This window comes from Nerophis lumbriciformis, linkage group LG11 (assembly GCF_033978685.3).
Source record: "Nerophis lumbriciformis linkage group LG11, RoL_Nlum_v2.1, whole genome shotgun sequence".
Classification (NCBI taxonomy): Eukaryota; Metazoa; Chordata; class Actinopteri; order Syngnathiformes; family Syngnathidae; genus Nerophis; species Nerophis lumbriciformis.
This window is the reverse complement of record NC_084558.2, coordinates 7,362,735-7,384,784: the sequence shown is the minus strand read 5'-3', so window position 1 is coordinate 7,384,784 and position 22,050 is coordinate 7,362,735. Positions and strand designations below refer to the sequence as shown.

The 22,050-nt window shown below is 43.5% G+C and overlaps 1 protein-coding gene across 2 annotated transcripts in view; it reads right to left on the bottom strand.

The window, feature by feature from the left end:
• The window catches only part of raraa (retinoic acid receptor, alpha a), a 508,790-nt gene that overhangs the window by 353,141 nt on the left and 133,599 nt on the right, over window positions 1-22,050 (bottom strand). For both annotated transcript variants that reach the window (XM_061967531.2, XM_061967532.1), the window contains exon 2: window positions 21,821-21,955. The gene's annotated coding sequence lies outside the window, so the exon portion shown is untranslated. The remainder of the gene's footprint in view (window positions 1-21,820; window positions 21,956-22,050) is intronic.

The window sequence follows — 22,050 nt, the reverse complement described above, 5'->3', positions numbered from 1 at the left end:
CTATATGTCCATCCATCTTTCGCTTATACGAGGTCGGGTCGCGGGGGCAGCAGCCTAAGCAGGGAAGCCCAGACTTCCCTCTCCCCAGCAACTTCGTCCAGCTCCTCCCGGGGGATCCCGAAGCGTTCCCAGGCCAGCCGGGAGACATAGTCTTCCCAACGTGTCCTGGGTCTTCCCCGTGGCCTCCTACCGGTCGGACGTGCCCTAAACAGGCTAAAGAGTAGGGTTAAATAAATGATAAATGGGTTGTACTTGTATAGCGCTTTTCTACCTTCAAGGTACTCAAAGCGCTTTGACACTACTTCCACATTTACCCATTCACACACACATTCACACACTGATGGAGGGAGCTGCCATGCAAGGCGCTAACCAGCACCCATCAGGAGCAAGGGTGAAGTGTCTTGCTCAGGACACAACGGACATGACGAAGTTGGTACTAGGTGGGGATTGAACCAGGGACCCTCGGGTCGCGCACGGCCATTCTTCCACTGCGCCACGCGCGGGTTGTACGGTATACCGGTATTAGTAGAGTACCGCAATACTAATGAATCATATTCGGTACTATACCGCCTCTGAAAAGTACCGGTCCACCACCCCCCCCGTCGTCATCACGTCGTGTCATTGTTGGTTTACGAGCAGACGAGCATGTTCGGCAGTGCACAATCACGGAGTACTTACAAGTAGACAAGGTGTGTAGACAAAAAAGGGAGAACGGATGCATTTTGGCTTAAAAACTAAAGATAAAGGTGAAGTTATAACACTGAAACGCCCTCAGGAAGAGGTGCTTTGAGACAGAGCTAGCTAGCTAGTGACTAAAGTCCAGCCGCTGTCTGCAGTGTTTTAGCTACTTCTAAATCACTAATCCTCGCCTCCACGGCGACAAATAAAGTACGTTTCTTACAAGTATCATCCCTGCAGGACGAGGAATAGCTAAACATGCTTCACTACACACCGTAGCTCCCCGGCGTCAAAATGTAAACAAACGCCATTGGTGGATCTACACCTGACATCCACTGTAATGATACCAAGTACAATAGCGTATCTAGTCGATACTACTATGATTACGTCGATATTTTTTGTCATCACAACATCTTCTTTCGTGTTTTTAAAATGTATATTATGTTTAGAAACTCAGGAAATATGGCCCTGGACACAGGAGGACTTTGAATACGACCAATGTATGATCCTGTAACTACTGTAACACAAATGTGTGGTATCATCCAAAACTAATGTAAAGCATCCAAACAAACGAAGAATAAGTGATTATTACATTTTAACAGAAGTGTAGATAGAACATGTTAAAACAGAAAATAAAGCACATATTAACAGTAAATGAACAAGTAGATGAATAATAAATGTTCTACCATCCATCCATCCATTTTCTACCTTTCGGGGTCGCGGGGGGTGCTGGAGCCTATCTTAGCTGCATTCGGGCGGAAGGCGGGGTACACCCTGGACAAGTCGCCACTTCATCACAGGGCCAACACAGATAGACAGACAACATTCACACACTAGGGCCAATTTAGAGTTGCCAATCAACCTATCCCCAGGTGCATGTCATTTTCTACCACTTGTCCTCAATAATTATGACAAAATGATAGAATGGAAAATGACACAATTTGTTACTGCATAAGTCAGCAGCTAAATTAGGAGCCTTTGTTTGTTTACTAACTAATAAAAGACAAGTTGTCTAGTATGTTCACTATTTTATTTAAGGACAAGCTTGCAATAAGAAACATATGTTTAATGTACCCTAAGGTTTTTTGTTAAAATAAAGCCAATAATGCAATTTTTTGTGGTCCCCTTTATTTATTTATTCACGGGAGGTGTGGCGGGGCATTCATGACATCACGAACTTCAGAGGCTGCAATATGACAACTGCGGATCAGAGTGCGACACTGGCAGAGGAGCTTAACTGTTTCTTTGCCCGTTTCGAAACCCCCCAGCGACACTCATCCGCTCCAGCCCTGCCCCCGCCCCCACTCCACTCACTGTACAGGAGCACAGTGTCAGACGAGTGCTCCTGGCTGTGAACCCCAGGAAGGCTACCGGACCAGACGGAGTACCTGGAAAGGTGATCAGGACGTGCGCCCACCAGCTCGCTCCCCCCCTCACCAGGATCTTCAACCTCTCCCTGGCTCAGGCAGTCATCCCATCCTGCCTGAAGTCATCTACAATAATCCCGGTGCCGAAGAAGTCTCCCATCACCAGCCTGAATGATTACCGACCAGTGGCCCTCACTCCGGTAATCATGAAGTGCTTCGAGCGACTTGTTCTCCAGCACATCAAGGACCATATCCCTCCAGACTTCGACCCCCACCAGTTCGCATACCGGGCGAACAGGTCCACAGAGGACGCCATCGCTGTTGCTCTCCACTCTGCTCTGAACCACCTGGAGCAGCAGCAGAGCTACGTCCGGATGCTCTCTGTGGACTATAGCTCTGCCTTCAATACAATAATCCCGGACAGACTCTGCAATAAACTGGACACTCTTGGCCTCCCCCCTCTCACAAACGCCTGGATAAGGGACTTCCTAACGGACCGGCCCCAGAATGTGAGACTTGGCCCGCACCTCTCATCCTCCCGCACGCTGAGCATCGGCTCCCCACAGGGCTGTGTGCTGAGCCCCCTCCTCTACTGCCTTTACACCCATGACTGCAGTCCGGCCCACAGTGACAACCTTGCCGTCAAGTTCGCCGACGATACCACAGTGGTCGGGCTCATCTCCAGGGGTGACGAGGCTGCCTACAGAGAGGAGGTCCTGAAGCTGACGGCCTGGTCTTCGGAGAACAACCTCGCTCTCAACACCAGCAAGACCAGAGAGATCATCGTCGACTTCAGGAGGAGCAGCACCGACCCTGCCCCCCTCTACATCAACGGCGAGCGTGTAGAGAGGGTCCACACCTTCAGGTACCTTGGAGTCCACATCTCTAATGACTTCTCCTGGACAGTCAACACCACATCAATCATCAAGAAGGCTCAGCAGCGGCTACACTTCCTTAGAGTCCTCGGGAAGTACAACCTGAAGCCTGACCTGCTGCTGACCTTCTACCGCTCGTCCATCGAGAGCCTGCTGACCTACTGTATTACGGTATGGTACGGCAGCTGCACTGCAGCAGACAGGGAGAGGCTGCAAAGAGTGGTCAAGACGGCTCAGAAGATCATAAAGTTAAAGTTAAAGTTAAAGTACCAATGATTGTCACACACACACTAGGTGTGGCGAGATTATTCTCTGCATTTGACCCATCACCCTTGATCACCCCCTGGGAGGTGAGGGGAGCAGTGGGCAGCAGCGGTGGCCGCGCCCGGGAATCATTTTGGTGATTTAACCCCCAATTCCAACCCTTGATGCTGAGTGCCAAGCAGGGAGGTAATGGGTCCCATTTTTATAGTCTTTGGTATGACTCGGCCGGGGTTTGAACTCACAACCTACCGATCTCAGGGCGGACACTCTAACCACTAGGCCACTGAGTAGGTAGAATCATCGGCCGCCCTCTCCCCTCTCTGACGGACATCTACACCTCCCGCTGCCTCAACAGAGCCAGTGCCATCATCAAGGACAGCACCCACCCTGGCTCTGACCTGTTCCACCTGCTGCCCTCTGGGAAGCGCTACAGGTGCATTAAAACCAAAACAAACAGGCTAAAGAACAGCTTCTTCCCCAGGGCCATAACCATCCTGAACGGACTGCCCCATTGTCCCTCATAACTGCCTTCTCTTCGGTGCAATAACCCATTCCACCAACCACCCTGTTTTTGTTTTTGTTTTTTTTCATGTATATATTCATTTCACACCATATTCATTGCACTTCTACATTTTTTATATTTTTATATATTTGCACATTGTTTTTCTAGCATGCACACCTCGCACTGTATGGAATGGCCTCAATCTCGTTACCTTGCGTAATGACAATAAAGCTGATTCTGATTCTGATTCTGATTCTGATTTAGAAAAGTACCGAAAAGTATCGAAATAATTTTAGTACCGGTATCGGTACCAAAATGTTGGTATCGGGACAACACTAGTACAGAGTATACATCCCTATTCTTGTCCCTAATGCAAAAAATGGTAACTATTGTGCTTGTGCTTTTTTAAGAAGCCTGATGAAGGGAGAATAGCTTGGAAACATATATAAACTCAGTGTAATCTGCAGCACGAACAAAAAACATGGAACACGAACGTGTTTGCCAACGTACACCGTTTCACATTTGTCATTTCCTGAAACGTGGTTTTGAAATCTCCACGGCCCAATAATGCAGATGGAGGCCGCTGAAATGTGGCAGTCCAGCTGAAAGTGATTTGGTGGGACGACCAGAGTGAGCGAGGGGGACAGACAGATGGAAGGAAAGACTTAGAATGGCCCTGTTGTCCCATTTCTCCGTAGATGCCGATTGATTTGTCCTGACAACACAAGAAGCAAAACACAAGTCTTGAGTGCTCCCACACACACACACACACACACACACACACACACACACACACACACACACACACACACACACACTGGCTCTCCTACAAGGGATGGGAGAGGGTCTGACGTCAAGGCCTTGTCTAGGATTTTTAGGGCCCGCAATGGGACATAAGGACCTATTGTTATTCTAAGGTTTTATTATTCTTTCTTTCTTTCTTTATTCTTCCGCCGCCTCTTTGAGCACTAATTTGACCCACTTAACATGCTTCAAAACTCACCAAATTTGACCCACACATCAGGACCTGCGAAAATTGCCTTTTGATAAAAAAACCAAACCCCAAAACTCAAAATTGCACTCTAGCGCCCCCTAGGAAGAAGTTAAAACTACGCTGCCTGTAACTCCCACTAGGAAGGTCGGAGAGACATGAAAAAAAAACTTCTATGTAGGTCTGACTTAGACCTACATTTTATAATTGTACATCTTCGGGCAAAAATCAACAGGAAGTTGGCAATTCCCCCTTCAAGACAAAAAAGTACTAAAAACAGTCACTTTTGCCTCTTTGAGCTGTAATTTCACCCCTTTAACATGCTTCAAAACTCACCAAACTGAACACACACATCAGGACTGGCTAAAACTGTGATCTAATGAAAAAACCTAACCCCAAATCTACAAATTGTGCTCTACAGCAATTTTTTCATAAAACGCACAAAAAACTGCTCCTCGGATGAAAAATCTGACAAAACTGCCTGTAACTCCCACAGGGAAGGTCGGAGAGAAATGAAACAAAAACCTCTATGTAGGTCTCACTTAGACCTACATTTCATAAATTGACAACCCCCAGCAAAAATTAACAGGAAGTTTTATATTCCCCCTTCAAAACAACATTTTTGTTAAAACCGGTCACCTTCCTTCAAAATCTATCTCCTCTGAGCGCGTTTGTCGTTTCGCCTTCAAACTAACACAGGAGAGAGATAAAACCCTTGTGATTAAAAGTATAGATGGGATTTTTAATACCTGCTCCGGTTTTGATTTTATGACCCTTCAAAGACCCGCTGCACTGATGCTCCTGCGGTGCTGTTTTTTTAAGATGGCTGCTCAAAAGCAGGAAGCACCAACATGCCCACACAATGCAGACAAGGTAGGTACACTAAACAAAAGTCTTGGGACACTTCAGACTAAAAGTAGACAAAAGTATTGGGACACTTAGGACTAGCACCTGCCAAATACGCGGGCCCGTCCAACGCTGCTTGCAGCTTTAATTTTAAAGTTGTTTTTGTCTTGCCTTTGTCCAACATTACTGTCAGTGTCTGAAACCGAGCGTAGAATTGTGAATGCAATGTTATATTCATATTTAATACAAAAAAACCCCACAGTATTATGTAGTTGGCTCCTCAAGACATGGTGCATGCAGAGCATATACTGTAATATGAGGGAGGAGTCTTGTCACTGCGCAAAACTACTCAAGTGGAGCTGAAAAGGAGAATAATAGCTTCCTCTTAAGAAGGGAGAGGAAATGAGCGACTGGAAATCAATAAAGCGATAGAAAGGGAGAGAAAAAAAGAGAACAGCGGCAGATGAGGCACAAATTGATTTTCGTAAACACGCAGAGTGGTGGATAGCATGAACAATAATGGAGAAAACGATTGGCAGCTTGTAACACTGCAAGTAGGGCATCCTCACACCAGGCTTAGGGCCGGGTTGCACTGGCACAACGTTGCCAAGTCATAGAAGGACTGTAATGCGATCGCTCCTCACAAGTTCTTATTGGTGACATATTGCAGTAGAAACAAAATAAAAATAATCAAAAAGGAAAACACAACGTACTCGCTCATCCGCGACTATATTTGTGTGTAATAAAGACATGCCAATGAATGCGATCGCTCCTTTTGCGAGGAATTAAGGACAGCCACCACCTTGCTTAACAGAAATACAGGAGGTTCTCGGTTAACCTTTTGTGTAACGACTTTTCAAGTTACACCTCTGTATTGCACCGTATTGTACAACGCTGTATTGCATTCCATCCATCCATCCATCCATCTTCTTCCGCTTATCCGAGGTCGGGTCGCGGGGGCAGCAGCCTAAGCAGGGAAGCCCAGACTTCCCTCTCCCCAGCCACTTCGTCCAGCTCCTCCCGGGGGATCCCGAGGCGTTCCCAGGCCAGCCGGGAGACATAGTCTTCCCAACGTGTCCTGGGTCTTCCCCGTGGCCTCCTACCGGTCGGACATGCCCTAAACACCTCCTTAGGGAGGCGCTCAGGTGGCATCCTGACCAGATGACCGAACCACCTCATCTGGCTCCTCTCGATGCGGAGGAGCAGCGGCTTTACTTTGAGCTCCCCCCGGATGACAGAGCTTCTCACCCTATCTCTAAGGGAGAGCCCCGCCACCCGGCGGAGGAAACTCATTTCGGCCGCTTGTACCCGTGATCTTGTCCTTTCGGTCATAACCCAAAGCTCATGACCATAGGTGAGGATGGGAACGTAGATCGACCGGTAAATTGAGAGCTTTGCCTTCCGGCCTAGCTCCTTCTTCACCACAACGGATCGATACAGCGTCCGCATTACTGAAGACGCCGCACCGATCCGCCTGTCGATCTCACGATCCACTCTTCCCTCACTCGTGAACAAGACTCCGAGGTACTTGAACTCCTCCACTTGGGGCAAGATCTCCTCCCCAACCCGGAGATGGCACTCCACCCTTTTCCGGGCGAGAACCATGGACTCGGACTTGGAGGTGCTGATTCTCATCCCAGTCGCTTCACACTCAGCTGCGAACCGATCCAGTGAGAGCTGAAGATCCTGGCCAGATGAAGCCATCAGGACCAAATCATCTGCAAAAAGCAGAGACCTAATCCTGCAGCCACCAAACCGGATCCCCTCAACGCCTTGACTGCGCCTAGAAATTCTGTCCATAAAAGTTATGAACAGTTATATTATATTACGCCATATAATGTAATGTCGTATCGTGTAATGCCACATCACGTTACACCATATCGTGTCATGAAGTTCTAAGTTAAAATTTGGCTGTCAAATTTAACGAGATAAAGCAGCACTGAGTTCATTTTCAACCTTCATAAAATATTTTCATAACTTTTGGGATGATACATCGATTTACAACTAGTTGAATGACACCTCTGTAATGGCCTGAGGGGGTCTGTATCGCTTTTTCCGGTACTTAGTTAAAAAACGCAAGTCCATGCGATCGCCTACGTGCCGCTACAAAACTAAAAGAAGAAGAAGAAAAACGCCTACATGCAATATTCTGCTATCGTTGCCGAAGTTTCAAAACAATCAAAGAAACAAAAAGTTTTGTCTGAGGAGATAAAAACAAACAGAGCTTACCCGAGGACAGTCAGGATCAACATTGTCCCAGCTTTCACTCGCTGGCTTGAGCTCGAAGACGAGGAGGGCTTTTAAGACTAATGCTGCCTTTGGCTCTGTTCCTGCTAGTGACTTTCGATGTTCAAATCAAAATGCTAACGCTAATATTAGCTATATCGGAAATTTGCGTGGTAGCAATAAATAGCCACCACAGTACTTCCTTCCAAAAAACTGTCCCGCCGGTTTTGATTTGCTTCGGACCTGCATCCGCCCAGATACATTCTTCAATCAATCAATCAATCAATGTTTATTTATATAGCCCTAAATCACAAGTGTCTCAAAGGGCTGCACAAGCCACAACGACATCCTCAGTATAGCCCACATAAGGGCAAGGAAAAACTCACCCCAGTGGGACGTCGATGTGAATGACTATGAGAAATTTTGGAGAGGACCGCATATGTGGGTAACCCCCCCCCTCTAGGGAGACCGAATGCAATGGATGTCGAGTGGGTCTAACATAATATTGTGAGAGTCCAGTCCATAGTGGATCCAGCATAACAGTAAGAGTCCAGTCCACAGTGGGGTCAGCAGGAAACCATCCCGAGCGGAGACGGGTCAGCAGCGCAGAGATGTTCCCAACCAATATACAGGCGAGCGGTCCACCCCGGGTCCCGACCCCGGACAGCCAGCACCCCATCCATGGCCACCGGATCTGTGTGTCTTCCCCTCCACAAGGGATAGGGGGGAGCAGAGGAGAAAAGAAAAGAAACGGCAGATCAACTGGTCTAAAAAAGGGGGGCTATTCAAAGGCTAGAGTATACAAATGAGTTTTGAGATGGGACTTAAATGTTTCTACTGAGGTAGCATCTCTAACTGTTACCGGGAGGGCATTCCATAGTGCTGGAGCCCGAATAGAAAACGCTCTACAGCCCGCAGACTTTTTTTGGGCTCTGGGAATCACTAATAAGCCGGAGTTCTTTGAACGCAGATTTCTTGCCGGGACATATGGTACAATACAATCGGTAAGATAGGCTGGAGCTAGACCGTGTAGTATTTTATACGTAAGTAGTAAAACCTTAAAGTCGCATCTTAAGTGCACAGGAAGCCAGTGCAGGTGAGCCAGTATAGGCGTAATATGATCAAACTTTCTTGTTCTTGTCAAAAGTCTAGCAGACGCATTTTGTACCAACTGTAATCTTTTAATGCTAGACATAGGGAGACCCGAAAATAATACGTTACAGTAGTCGAGACGAGACGTAACGAACGCATGAATAATGATCTCAGCGTCGCTAGTAGCATCATGTTTGTAGCGCTATCCAAGATAATTTCTTGATAGTGTCTGTTATTTACCAACAGCATAGCCATTAGAGATGTAATATTCGTGCCAATATCACGCCAATGTTAAGTAATATGTATAGTATTTACAGTATAATTCCTCGGTGCATGTTTTTTTTGTTTCCATAGCGACACACTTCCGACTTCCGGCAACAAATGTGTGTTCCTACTTCCCGATACAAATGCAAATGTTTTTTAATCATAGCAGACTTGGTAATAAACAACAAAGATGAATATTTTCGGACAAATGAGGATTCACAACTTTATAATTTTGAAGCTGAATATATGGAGGATGAACTGCTGGTTATGGAAGTGAGCACAAAGAGAGAGTGAAATGTTGGATCAGATGGAAGCTAAGAGAGTGAAGTCGGCATCAAGAGGAAAAAAACGTCCCTGGCGAACCGGACCAGAACGAACAACTGTCCATCGAGCAAGTCACTATAATAATGATCAAGATACACGCAGCACGTCATGCGTGTTATTACAACTACAGTACATACACTGTCAAGCGAACTGTGTACAAACAAAACATTAAATAATAGTTTACAGATTCTGTAATATGATTGCTCATGTTTTTCAGTCAGTACAGATTGGTGTCCTATCACATTGTTGTGCATTACATATTCAAACAGATTACGGTGCTGACGTAGAAGCTATCTAGCTCACGGCTAATACCATAGCATGCTAATATGTTAGTACGCTATTGTAGTGAATCACACCTGAGCCATCATAAATTAATCACATCTTTAATGGACATATGAAAGTAAACAATGTGATAAAGAACATTTTACATCAATCAATCTAGGGATGTAGATATCTGGTCAGGACACTCCTCACTCTTTTGCCTTCACCTTCATTGTCCATTTGTTTTTGGTGACTTTTTATACTCTGGACCTAGACGTTGAGTCCGCGACATACATGGCGGACAATAACTGATACAGTCTGCTTTGCCAGACCAAAAGCATTTGCCGTTTTCCGTAGTCTTCTCTTGATGGACAGGTAATACAAAGCACACGCTACCTTTTTTATCACATCCACGGTAGTCCGCATTCTTGTTGACTCTCCTTCGACAAATGGACAAAGTTTTTCGGTAAGTAGAATCACAGCTGACCTGGACATTTGAAAGTTCTCTTGCCGTCTGAGAAGTGTTGTATCCGAAATAGCTGCAATCGCGCGTTTTCTTCTCTTAAGGTATTCATGTGTGATTTCCACAAGCGTCTGTACATGTAGAAGAAGATTTAGATTTATTGGTCCCCGTTGGGGAAATTCATTTTCACTGCCGTACATTTAAACAATAGACATTACACATCACAAAACAAAAATAACAAAAGTACATCATACATGACCAACACATTTATAGGCTTGTCAGACAGGTCGGCCGGGCCTGCTTTTAAGGGCGGCTATAGCTGCAGGGATCAGGCTTTTCCTGAGGCGGGCCCTCCTGAATTTGATGGTTCTGTACCTGCGCCCTGATGGTAGTGGGATTATGTATAGGTGTAGTGGGTGACTGATATCCTGGACTATCGTTTTTGCGAGTCCAGTGATGGACCTGTGGTTTAAATCTGAAATGTTGGGTGTGGGTAGGCCGATGATTTTAGCTGCTATGTTTGTAATGCATGTGGGTTTGGTCCGGTTGGTTACAGAAAGCATGGTGAAAAAACACGTGGAACAGTACATAAGGATGGGTTGAACAATGCTTTGGCAAAGTAATAACAGGAGATGAGGTGCAACGTATAGTCCTTTAAGTTTTCGGATGGCTGACAGTCTTTGTTGACTTCTATTTTGAATGTCCGTGGTGTGCGGATCAAAAGTGATTTTATTGTCCAAGGTTACGCCCAGGTATTTAAAAGTGTCAACTGTTTTAACTGTTTGTGTGTTTATGATGATGGGGTTCTGAGGTGAGGGGGGGTTGAACCATATTTCTTCTGTTTTGTTGGCATTGATTTCCAAATAACTGGCTGTGCATGACTCTATGAAATGTTTGACTGTGTTATGATAGTCCAGGATGGATTGACTGTTGGAGAGAAGTGCGAGAATGGCTGTGTCATCTGAGTATGTTAAGTATGTTGTGGTGGGTGAGATGCTACGGCAGTCATTGGTGTAGAGTGTGTACAGGAAAGGGCTCAACACACATCCCTGTGGGACCCCGGTGTTGATGGTAAGCATCGGGGATGTGTTTGAGCCCACCCTTACTGCTTGCAGTCGGTCGGTGAGGTCGGAAGGAGAAACACGGGCATTAGAGATGCGCGGATAGGCAATTTATCTCATCCGCAACCGCGTCAGAAAGTCGTCAACCATCCGCCATCCACCCGATGTAACGTTTGATCAGAACTGCATCCGCCCGCCATCCGCCCGTTGTTATATATCTAATATTAATTAAAAAAAAAAAAAAAGGGTGAAAACTACGCGAATTGCACCTTGTACAGACAAGATTTTTCGATCGGACACGGAGGAATTAGCGATGTAAAAGACCACGTTGGGACAAAAAAACACAAGTCTAATGCCGTTGCTAGCGATACAAGTGGAAAACTTTCAACGTTTTTCATCGCCCAAACAGATTCTTTGGATGTGATAAATGCCGAAGTTTTATTTACGGAGGCAATAATTGAGCATGGACTTCCAATTGCACTGGCTGATCACATGGGACAGTTAATAATGTAATGCAACCTTTAAAAATCATTACGCGGTGATCGCGATCCCAAAAATAAACTTTTCTTGCATGATAATGTCCAGAAAAATTCGCTTTATATTACTATAGAGTCCTTTTAACGAATGAGTTTGATGGTTTATCACAAACCTTAAATGAAATTCCATGGCCACTGTCCTGCTCTCTATATCAACCAGGGTGAGCCCCACCCCTTTCGTGAGCGCACTGAGCGCGGAGTGACCCCTTTTACGCGCCCCCGGCAACAGGGGTGGCAAGCAGGTAAGCTGCGCGGGCGGAGCGCGCGGAGTGACCCATGTTACGAGCCCCCGGCCACGGGGGTGGCGGGCAGGTAAGCTGCTTACCTGCTGCGCGTGACGCCGGCCGCGTCGAAAGCGGACGAGGCGGGGTGTCGGTGCGGTGGGCGCGGTAGTGACCCTGGACGTGCGTCAGGCCCTTCTCGCGGATCGCCTCAGCTACGGCTCCCGGTGGGGCCCTCTCGGGGGAAGGGGCCTCGGTCCGCGGCAAGGCGTCGGGGGCCTTCTCCGCTCCGTAAAAGTGTCCATCTCTTTTTTTTTTTTTCTTCTGTTGTGGCATATGCTGCAGGTGCCTGCTCGTTTTTCGTATGTGGGTAACAACATTTAACTATGTATATATATTTCCCAATTGGTTTAACTGCCACCCACAAAAAAAAAAAAAAAAAAAAAATCTAATTAATCCGCCCGACCCGACCCGCGAGCGGATAAAATCTTATTTTTTTTAATTTCATCCGCCCGATCCGCGGATAATCCGTGGACTCCGCGGTTGTGTCCGCAAACCGCGCATCTCTAACGGGCATGTCTGGATGACTTGCCTCCATCTTTCCAGTGGTTAGCTCCGGTTGTTATGAAGCTGGCTGTGGCGCGTTCTTTCTGACGTCACTTCCTGTGTGGGGCGCGGTCTTTCTGGCGTCACTTCCTCTCCGAACTCAGTTTGTAAACGATAAATGAGTCTATACAAAGCTAAGAGTCGGAGATTCAAGAAATACACGGCGCACTTACCTGGGTAAAAAATTATCCAAGGAGGGGAACCTTAAACGATGGTTTAGTGTGGTTAAAACGGGGCTTAGGCTAAATAATTATTCGTTTAAGGGGTTATCCGGCTTAGTGTAGACAGATTGTAGTGATAAAAGAGAACAGAAGTTATGGGACAATGCAGACGAGCTGGAGTATGAGTGCTTAGTGAGAGCTCAGGTCAGGGAGGGGCAATTACAACCAAGCTCAGCATGATACGAATGGCCTACTGTGAGTACACTCTAAAAGAGACAACGGAAGGAAAAAAAAGAATGTAACAAAGAAAAGCAAAACACAGATGTATTGAATGTGCATAGAGAGGAAGGTGCCTCCTTTACCTCCATCTCAATTTGCACAAAACTTTCATTACTACCAATTTGGGTTAGAAGCCGTAGGCTGGACCATTAGGCCAGCCTGGCATCAATCAGCCTAATCGCCCTCCCAGGCCGCTAAATTACAGCACCCGGTTGCTTATTAAAATTTGTCGCCTGTCTCCCAACACTCGGCTCTGTTGGAGATTAGACAAGAGCCTCCACTCCCCCTCGAACAAATCTGCTATAAAGAAGAAGACAGTAGCAGGGACAGTAGAAGGTTAAAAAAAAGAATAATGTGCTTGCTGAGACAGAGCGGATCAGACAGGAGGGGGTGGAGGCGATTATCTAGTTTGATTTATACACTCAAGTAGATATGGCGTGGGTTCTTGCACACGCACACACAACATCCTTGCACATCCTAATAGAACACACACCACCGCATGCACCCAAATTCCTGTTTCCAGTGCTGTCAAAAGCTCCACACACACCTGCAAAGGAGATTTGCAATGCTGCCCATTGCACACTCAATCAAAGCGGTCGCCAGATAAGACACATGATGAATGGTGTAATTGAAGGCGGCGGCGGGGTAATGCTGCATCGCTCCCGGTTTGGGAAGGAGGCGGGGGGGTGCAGTGGGGAAGAGTGGTGAGTAAATGATTAGCCTGTAGGATTTATTGTTATTGCCTGTGTTATTATAAAATACTGTGACTGCCTGCCTCACCTATTGTATCACACTCCCGGCTTCTCTCTTCAGCAATGGATGAGCACACCGCCAGCAGCAGGGAATCACACTAATGGAAGCCAGGGCGGTGATTTGAAGGCTCTCCATATAAAACTTCAGCTAAAAATACAGCTCGCATCAACAAATCACAAAGTAATTTAAGGGATAGAGATGCAGCCCCCGTGTAAGTACAAGTGCAATAATCCATTTCTCGCTGGGGTTTTTTTCCCCTGCTTTTCGAATAGACTTATCTCTAAAACGACAAACGTATGAGATAATTTGTTAGCCAACAAATGTTATGTTCATGTGTTTTTGTATGTACTCTGGAAGAAACCTTTATATTTTGATGTCTAGACACACTTATTAATCCAATTGAATGAAAAGTCCACACTGCACAATGCAAATGAAACAGTCCTGTCTATCCATCCAATAATATACATATATGGTCCTCTATATTTTTGTTCTATTTTGATTACTGTAATTTCTGGGTATAGAGCGCACCGCTATTTGAGAAGAACCCACCAATTGTTTAATATTTTTACATATATTAACCGCACCGGACCATAAACCGTAGCTAGAGACTGGTACGAAAGATTTTGTAAAATATTTATTTACACACCCTAATTGTTTCCGGCAGTAAAACAGTTAATCAAACAAAACAGAAGTCATCGTTCAGTTGAGTTGAGTTCAGTTGAGTTGAGTTCAGTTGAGTTCAGACAGTACAGTTTTGACCAAAAAAACTGTAATTTACGACTACTGATTGTGATCATGGCAACAGGACAGCTTGCTAACATATTCGACTTCAACTCTGCCTAGCGGGAGGCACGGATTCGCTAAAATAAGCGAACCGAAAAGTGCCAAAAAAAGCTAGCTCAAAGACTTTGCCGAGCAACCCAAAGCTAAACAACAAAAATGAAAGAGTTGGACATATTTTAAAAGCTTTTGATCACACAAGCGATCTACAAGAAAGGCGAACACAGCACCATAGAGCCGCAGCCTGCCGCAGAAGCTAACAACACCAACGGCTTCACTTCGCCGCTGGGCAACTTCATTGATACAATGTACAGCCTGAGTCTCAGGACACAGCGCCACACTTATTTTTACAAATTATTTTGATAATACCACAAGCGGGCTTGTCCTCTTTGCTAAAACTGTTACAATTTCATTGTCTCATAGCTATTGCCTGCAAATATATGTACAGAAATATAGTGAATCCGCTCACCAGCCCAGGAAAGTGGGAACACATTCCAACATGCAAATGTAACCAACATATCATTTATTTCAATGGGGTTTGAATAATGTATGTTTACTTTTTACCGTTTCACCAATATTGGACCTGTCTCACTGGCTAAAAAATGGTACAAATGATCATTTTAAGTCTATGTTAAATACGGACAACCAATATGACTCACTTTTCAGACCTTTCCCCCAATGGAAAAATGGTATGGTCCAATGGTCTAACATCAATTGAATGCGAACATATAGATATGAATAGAGTTAAGCTTTGTGGAGGACTGTGCTTTACAGAAGACTGTTTTAGTTGCACAAAACAAATGCTCCTAAACATAAAATCCACAATGATGCAATTTCCTTTCTTAGAATCCTGACATGTTTCTGTGCTTCTGGAGACTGACTTGATCTTGGTCTGTCCTCCAACTGTCTAGTCCATCTGATGACCCCGATTTACTGTGCTATACTTGTCGACGCCTAATCGCTCTTAATGGATCTTGATTTGAGGCACATGAGGACATCTTCTCAATTCGGATGGCTCACTAAGTTGTTGACCTTCCAAGCATCATTTGAACAAGCATGTCATCAGCAGTTATTTACAGATTATTTACTGTAAAATGTGTTGTGCTTTTATTGGAAAGTTGAAACGGCACCACGTTCACATGACAACTTGCGGTCTGAAATCTTCACGGCTCTGTCTGGTTGCACAATGTTAAATCAATTGTATGAGCATTCTCTCACATACATCATTTCATCGGTTTCACCATTGCTCAAAGCGCAGTGTGGTGTGATTGCACGGAGTGTGTCCAGTGTTAACACATACACAGTAAACTGGGCGGGAAAACCCCCACATCACACAGTGAGTCCAACCTGACTTCGTACAAAAAACCTCTCTGCAGTTACAATGCGGAGTTGCAGTCGCTTTTGTTCGAACAATTAATTAGCATTAAATATAACCAGTGTTAGGTTAGTTACTGAAAACCAGTAACTAGTTACAGTTACAAGTTACTTCATTTCAAAAGTAACTCAGTTACTAACTCAGTTACTTACACCAAAAAGTAATGCGTTACTGTGAAAAGTAACTATTTAGTTACTTCTTTCTTTTTTTGTCATTTTTTTTAAGGCTCCCATTAATGCCCTTTAAGCCTTAATTTCAGTACTGTTATTGCACTGGAGAATAATACAATCTGTTGATAAACTTGACATGCATTTGCATCACTGAACTCTGCTAAGCAATGTGGTCTACATACAACACACAAAGACAAAGATATGTTTCAAAGGGCCAATTTGTTTCGGGCCAGAACAAATTGACAAAACTATTTTATATAGCTGCAACATAACATACATAAGTAACAAACCGCATAATAACAATATGTCACAACATGTCACAACATAGCTGTAAACCTGGCTTCACCCAAGGAAGGCACACATGACATGACATGATTATATGTCATGTCACTATATACAGCACACTTACTGTTATACACACGCCTAACAAAGCCTTTTTTTCTCTCAAGGAATTGTGAAATAAAATCATGTCTTCAGGAGATCAACACTGTACTGAAGCCCAGAACACTCTACACATTTCTCCGGTTTTAGTTTAGAGATAAGGAAAGATTGGCCTCGCCCACTAGGATCCATCCCTCTTTATGTTTGTGAACTTTATAGTCTATACATTTAGAGTGATGTGATAATCAAACACTCTAGAAGTCTAGAATGAACGAGTATATAAGAGAATTGACAGAGTGTGTGTACCTTCAGTGCTGAATGATGAGCAGAGGCAGAGTTTGGAGTGTTTTCTTTAGCTCGCTTTCCATGTTTATGTACTCACTGTCCACTGTGTCCAGCTGCCTGAAAGCGGGTGACTCCACTGTAGAAATAGCCTGCATGTCTTCTAGCACATACGCTGCAATGGCTCTATCAATGTTGTCCTGGCTAGCAGTCCCTCCGTTAAAATCCAGCCGCTGTTGCAAGTGGAGATGAAATGTGTCTCTCTTTACTAGCTTCATTGAAGCATGTTGCTTTTGTAGCTGTTTCAGCATTTTTGAATTGCTGTTTTGGGCAGTTGATAGGATCTTTGATCCAAGACACAACTTAGATTTAACTAAAATGTTATTTTCTTTGTGCTCGACAAAAGAATAGTAGTGAGAATATCTCCATGTTAAGAAACTCTGCTCCGGCTCTGCCATGATGTCTTGTTAGTAAACACAGACACGCCACGCCACTCCCCCACCCCCCTGTGACACAGGAAGAATCAGAAGTACGACACTGCAGCGCTCCAATAAAACACACTCAGATCTTCTCACTTGCTAGCCTATACTACATAAAAAATAACGTAAAAATAACGCAGTAACGCATCATGTAGTAACGGTAACTGAGTTACTGAATATAAAAAATAACGCGTTAGACTACTAGTTACTGCCGAAAATAACGGCGTTACAGTAACGCGTTACTTTGTAACTTTGTATATATATATATATATACATATATATATATACATATATATATACCAGTGAAGTGCAGTCACTAGAGGCAGGTGAGGCGGGGCCTCACCTGCCATCATGGAAAGAAAAAAAATGTAAAATGAAAAAAATGTTTATTAAATTGTTATATGTATCCAGTGATTATACTATAAAGTTATTTTCCATTTAACTTCACCAGTTTTAGATTATTTTTATTTAAAATCGCTGAATTTTCACATTTGCCGTTCAAATACTGAGAAGAGACGGTGCGGTGAACAGCAGCCAGTTGAGGCACGTCACTGCGTTGTGCCTCACCATGGATTGCGGACTCGGCTAACTGCTGGCCTGCTGTGCAGTGAGACCATATTGCTATATGAACTATATTATACATTTCCATAGTTTAGTTAGCTGAGGTATATAATGTACAGTGTATTTTGTCAACAACTGTATGTGTGTAACGTATTTCTTGTGCTGAGCGATCATAAAACGGCTGCAAAAGACGCACTGGCTGAGGCTCACAGTAATCCCGCCTCCTGCACCCCCGCCGTAGAATGCAACCCCTGACGGGAGTGTTGTATCAACTAAAACCCAGACTTAAACTTTCCACGTGCAAGATTGAATCTATTTAAAAAAAGTTATTTCATAAGAAGCCAAAAAGTGCAAAAACTATAATGTTCAGGTTGGAGGAGTTGTGAATGACTGCAGGGCCACAACATTAGGTACACCTGCATACTGCAGGTGTACCTAATTCACAACTCCTCCAACACATATATATATATATATATATATATATATATATATACACATATATATGCAACACATATATATATATATACATATATGTATATACACACACACACACACACACACACACACACACACACATATATATATATATATATATATATACACACACACACACACACACACACACACACACACACACACACACACACACACACACACACATATATAAATATATATATATATATATATATGTATATATATACACATATATATATATATATATATATATATACACACACACATATATATATATATATATACATATCTATATATATACACAGACTATATATATATATATATATATATATATATATATATATATATATATATATATATATATATATATATATATATATATATATATATATATATATACTATATATATGCATGCTTTGGAGCCCCTGCCTTGAAAGAAAATAATGTTTGCCTTGGTGCCCTTCTAACTTGCTTTGGTGCCCTAAAATATGAAATTTGAGGTGTGATGTTGTCAAGGTTTTGATCTTTTTTTTTCTTTAATTCAATAAATATTATCTATTTAACTACATAATGAAGAGGGCTGCAACTACACAATGAAGAGGGCTGTTCAACTACATAATGAAGAGGGCTGCAGTTTCAAGAGCCCAAAGGCTCAGGAGCCAGACATCAAAATGTGAATGCTTCTTCAGGCTATATTTCTTTGAGACTGTGTTTACTTAATTGTAAAATAAACACATCATGCTCCACATTGCACTGTCAATAAAATAAAAATTGTTCAGGATTGATGGTCCTTTTCAATTATTTTCCTTCCTAAGTTTTATTTCTTGTTTGTAAGACTGTAAATACTGTATAAACATAAACATCATTTTACATAAATAATGTCCATTGTGTATTTTACATAAATCAAATAAAAGGTTTAGTGTTAATATATTCACACAATAAACTACAAATGTTTACACATATGAAAATTACACAACATTCACACACCAAACATTGTATGTGACTTTACTAGTAGCGTTGTCGCCCTCTACTGGTTAAATCTCGCACTACATGCATTAAACGAGGATTGATCATTACTCTCACACAAAAAACAACACAACCACGAATACAAAAGACATCACGAAGTCATCAATTTCAATACAAAACAAACAAAATATCTTAATGCACAAATTATATCTACTTCCAAATGTTTGACCAGGTTTTGTGATGAAGCTTACACGCTGGGATTTCTACTATTGTTGCTGCCTGTCTGGATCAATGAGCTTAAAAAGTCCGCCAGAAAACAATGACTCGAGCAATTACTCGGGGCAGAAGATTCATATTTTGTTGTCCAGTCATTGTTAAAAGTCAATTTTTTACAATTTATTAGGATTTTTTTCCAGGGTTTAATGAGTAGTCTTCTTCTACTTACTTCACTGCTGCTTCACTGTGACACACATGCCTCGCTGTTGCCCCGTGCGGGGTGGCGTGAGTACTGCATTCATGATCAACCCTCGTTTTAATGGTTTCATCAAGCCTATTTGGGCGATGTTCGGCGGCCCAAATGAAAAGCTTTGGCGGGCCGGATGTGGCCCGCGGGTCGCCAGTAGAATAGGCCTGCTGTAAGCTAATCCTAGCGGGCGTGACCAGATCGATTTGGTCAGATCTTACCAGGTTCTCTGTAACATTTGCTCTACCAACTAATGACGGGGGTCCTTGTAACTCAATTGCTTTGCTTGGAACTTAAAACATAACAATTAGCTCTTATCTCAAAACACTCTTAAGTTGAGATACCACTGCATTATTTTTTTTTTATCATTCAAGCTCTGCCTAACCCGCCCCGTCTGACCACGTGTCACTCACATCGGTGCATATACAGGTAAAAAAGCCAGTAAATTAGAATATTTTGAAAAACTTGATTTATTTCAGTAATTGCATTCAAAAGGTGTAACTTGTACATTATATTTATTCATTGCACACAGACTGATGCATTCAAATGTTTATTTCATTTAATTTTGATGATTTGAAGTGGCAACAAATGAAAATCCAAAATTCCGTGTGTCACAAAATTAGAATATTACTTAAGGTTAATACAAAAAAGGGATTTTTAGAAATGTTGGCCAACTGAAAAGTATGAAAATGAAAAATATGAGCATGTACAATACTCAATACTTGGTTGGAGCTCCTTTTGCCTCAATTACTGCGTTAATGCGGCGTGGCATGGAGTCGATGAGTTTCTGGCACTGCTCAGGTGTTATGAGAGCCCAGGTTGCTCTGATAGTGGCCTTCAACTCTTCTGCGTTTTTGGGTCTGGCATTCTGCATCTTCCTTTTCACAATACCCCACAGATTTTCTATGGGGCTAAGGTCAGGGGAGTTGGCGGGCCAATTTAGAACAGAAATACCATGGTCCGTAAACCAGGCACGGGTAGATTTTGCGCTGTGTACAGGCGCCAAGTCCTGTTGGAACTTGAAATCTCCATCTCCATAGAGCAGGTCAGCAGCAGGAAGCATGAAGTGCTCTAAAACTTGCTGGTAGACGGCTGCGTTGACCCTGGATCTCAGGAAACAGAGTGGACCGACACCAGCAGATGACATGGCACCCCAAACCATCACTGATGGTGGAAACTTTACACTAGACTTCAGGCAACGTGGATCCTGTGCCTCTCCTGTCTTCCTCCAGACTCTGGGACCTCGATTTCCAAAGGAAATGCAAACCAAACCAACCCAAACCATCAGTGATGGTTTGGGGTGCCATGTCATCTGCTGGTGTCGGTCCACTCTGTTTCCTGAGATCCAGGGTCAACGCAGCCGTCTACCAGCAAGTTTTAGAGCACTTCATGCTTCCTGCTGCTGACCTGCTCTATGGAGATGGAGATTTCAAGTTCCAACAGGACTTGGCGCCTGCACACAGCGCAAAATCTACCCATGCCTGGTTTACGGACCATGGTATTTCTGTTCTAAATTGGCCCGCCAACTCCCCTGACCTTAGCCCCATAGAAAATCTGTGGGGTATTGTGAAAAGGAAGATGCAGAATGCCAGACCCAAAAACGCAGAAGAGTTGAAGGCCACTATCAGAGCAACCTGGGCTCTCATAACACCTGAGCAGTGCCAGAAACTCATCGACTCCATGCCACGCCGCATTAACGCAGTAATTGAGGCAAAAGGAGCTCCAACCAAGTATTGAGTATTGTACATGCTCATATTTTTCATTTTCATACTTTTCAGTTGGCCAACATTTCTAAAAATCCCTTTTTTGTATTAGCCTTAAGTAATATTCTAATTTTGTGACACACGGAATTTTGGATTTTCATTTGTTGCCACTTCAAATCATCAAAATTAAATGAAATAAACATTTGAATGCATCAGTCTGTGTGCAATGAATAAATATAATGTACAAGTTACACCTTTTGAATGCAATTACTGAAATAAATCAAGTTTTTCAAAATATTCTAATTTACTGGCTTTTACCTGTACACAACTCCATTTACATGCATGGCAGTGGTGTTTGTTTGATTTATGAATTGGGTTTGTAGCTGCTGTACATAATGATTACACAGTGTGTCTACCTCTGTAGGTCGCTTTATGTGTTGAAGTTCAGACTGATTGAGCGCTCTGCTGTGCAGCCAAGTGGGCATCCGGCCGGCAGACTGCCCGCATCGATTGCGTGGGCCGACCCGTCTTCTGGACGCAGAGAGAGAAAGCTAGATGGAATAAAAAGAGAGAGAGAGAGAGAGAGAAAAAAAGGGGCAACATTAGCTTAAATGAAAGTTTATTAGCTGCATCAGTCAGTTGGTTG